Source organism: Neophocaena asiaeorientalis, unplaced genomic scaffold, assembly GCF_003031525.2.
Source record: "Neophocaena asiaeorientalis asiaeorientalis breed wild unplaced genomic scaffold, Neophocaena_asiaeorientalis_V1.1 scaffold779, whole genome shotgun sequence".
NCBI lineage: Eukaryota > Metazoa > Chordata > Mammalia > Artiodactyla > Phocoenidae > Neophocaena > Neophocaena asiaeorientalis.
Genome location: NW_020171983.1, coordinates 426,660 through 429,270, shown reverse-complemented (window position 1 = coordinate 429,270; position 2,611 = coordinate 426,660). Strand labels below are relative to the sequence as shown.

The 2,611-nt window shown below is 57.6% G+C and overlaps 1 protein-coding gene across 1 annotated transcript in view; it reads right to left on the bottom strand.

Moving 5' to 3' along the window:
- The window catches only part of CACNA2D2 (calcium voltage-gated channel auxiliary subunit alpha2delta 2), a 112,183-nt gene that overhangs the window by 6,219 nt on the left and 103,353 nt on the right, over nucleotides 1-2,611 (bottom strand). The gene's annotated exons all lie outside the window — the stretch shown is intronic.

The following is a 2,611-nucleotide window of genomic DNA, read 5'->3' as shown; positions in this document are numbered from 1 at the left end:
CGCCACTTCCATGTTCAAGTTCGAGCCAGAGAGAAGGGGCGGGCGGGGAGGGCCTGTGGAGACTACAGCATCGCAGGAGGAGGGCAGTTATAGCCAATATGTTGCCCAGGCCTGGTCCTCTGTCGGCAGTGAGTCCCTTGGCGTGGCTGTATATGCTTCCATACGGCTGTATAGCACATATACACGGACATACACACACACATATATATACACACACTGCTATATATATGCATGGTCTGGGGGAGGCACCAGTCTCGCTCTTATCACATCCATAATGGAAAAAACCGCATGCTGAGCTTCCTTCCTCCAAAGAGACTCTGAGGAATGGAACTGGCTTTTGGCTGCGGAGTTTTATCTCTCTTTGCTGTAGCTGTTTGCATTTTGGTAGGTCTTGCTTTTATTCTGTGTCAGGCATCAACATGGCCAAACCGAGGGGGTTCCTCACGGGCACAGACAGTCCAACCAGAGACAGTGTGGGCAGCTGGGGGTGGGCTGCAGTGCATTGTGGGGGTCCAGTGGTCTTCCCTGGGGTAGGAGGCTGGGTGAGGGGAGATCCCTGAATGTTCCCACACTGTGAGAGGAGAGTCCGGGAGCTGGGAGGGCACAGAAGCGCTGCTCAAACATTAACACCCTCTTGGGCCGGGGGCATGAGGGCAGGTTCTGGTCTATCCAGAAGGCCTGTGTCGAATCTATCCTTCCGAGGACCTGTCTGGGCTCAGAGCAGCAAGGGAGAAGCTGGGGGCTCCAGAGAAGGCATGGGGTGCTGTTGAGGGATCCACCGACTGGGCCTGTACGTGTGTGAGAGTGAGCACATATGTATGAGCGTGTATGTGCATGTGAGAGCACGTGTGTGTATGCATGAGTGTGTAAGCATGTGTGCATGTGTGCAAAGGTCCCTGTGTGGGTCTGTGAGTGAATCTGGGGATGTGGCTACTAGGGCTCCTCTGGGGCCTCTCCCTGCCCAGCTGGGCTGGCCACCTTGCTGGTCTGAGTCTGGGAGGTGTCCCTCTGTTCTCTTACTCTGGGCAATGCACCTCCCTATCCTTTCACCCAGATTCCAACCTCTTTTTTTTTTGTTTTTTTCTTGCCACGCGGCATGTGGGGTCTTAGTTCCCCGACCAGGGTTCGAACCCACGCCCCCCCTTCATTGGAAGCCTGGCATCTTAACCACTGGACTGCCAGGGAAGTCCCAGTGCTTTATTTTTGCAGAAGAGGGGTCTTCCCTGTTCCAAAATACTCCCACAGTGCACTGCAAGATTCTGGGGAGGGGGACTTTGGGTGCCTGGAGGAGCTGGGCAGTCACTGGTTGGACTGTTGCTTTCTGATAGGACTGTGAGGCAGGGTTTGGACACAAGCCAACAGGGAAGGGTTGGGGTGGGGAGAGGAAGAAGAGGAGAAAGAAAAAGAGGTGGGGGGAGAGGAAGGGAGACTATGCTATGGTTGTCATTGTTATCAGGGCCCTGCATTTCTGGGGTCACTGGGAGGGATGTAGGAGGGGGAGACAAGACAACTCAAGCTAGTGGGAGTAGGGCACGTCCTCCACCTCCACCCAGGCCAGTGGGGGCAGCTGGATCCCCTTTGCTGGACTAGGCTGGACAGGGCCACTAGGGCTTCTTAGGGAGGCCCTACTTCCCCATGCGGACTGGGGACAGGACATCTCCCCATGGCTCTCCATGGCCCATCTGCCTCGGTGTTCCGTGGGGGGGCCTCTCTGTGCACCAGCGGCAGAGACCCTTGTGTGCTGTCCTCTCTCACTCTTGTTCTTTGCCAGGGCCTGTGAGTTCACTGCCTACCTTTTCCCGAAGTCTCTGGCTTAAGTACCTCTGAGTGCCAGAATCTTCTTCTTCACCCCCAGCCTGATTCCCTCTAAGCTCCTTTGCTGGCCCTTGGGGTCCAGAAAGATCCCCTTCTGTTCCCAGCCAGGCCCAGGGGCCCTGAGTCTGCCTTTATTTCCCAGGGGAACACCTTCCATACCTGACCACTCTTCCCAGGAGCAGCCAGCACCCCAGGGCAGGGCTGGGCCAGTGGGCCTTTACAAAGTCACCAGGAGTAGCAGGGGTGGCAGGGGACAGGGGTTTCAGCACCTAGGCCAGCGTTGGGTCTGCCTTGCTCTCCTGGTGGCCCGGCTGCTGCCCTATCCTGCCCCTGGGCCCCAGGGCCAGGGTGTGGGGCTTCCAAAGCCTTCTGTCTCCCCTTGGGAGGGCCGCCAGCTTGTGGAGAGAAACTGGAGAGATCTGAGAAGGGAGAATATCCCTGAGGAAGCCTCACATAAGCCCCTTTGAGGACTGATCTACCCCCTACATCTCAGGCCCCTTGCCCCAGTGGGTGGGAGGTGGTAGAGAGGCATCTAGCCCTGTCCCCACTGTTGAGTTGTCTTGGAGGGACAGAGAAGGTGGGGTGGGGGGCAGAGGCCTGCCCAGAGGGAGCCAGGAGGATGAGGAGAGGGTCTGAGCTCTCAGAACACGCCAGAGACCACCCTGCAGGCAGGGCCGGGGGAAAGGGCTGCTGGCTCTAATAGAGGTTTAGGGATCAGAGGAAAGGCAAGAACTAGAGGAGCCCAGGGGATGCTGGGGGGGGAGCCCTGGAGAGCAGGGGTTTGGCTGGTACTGGG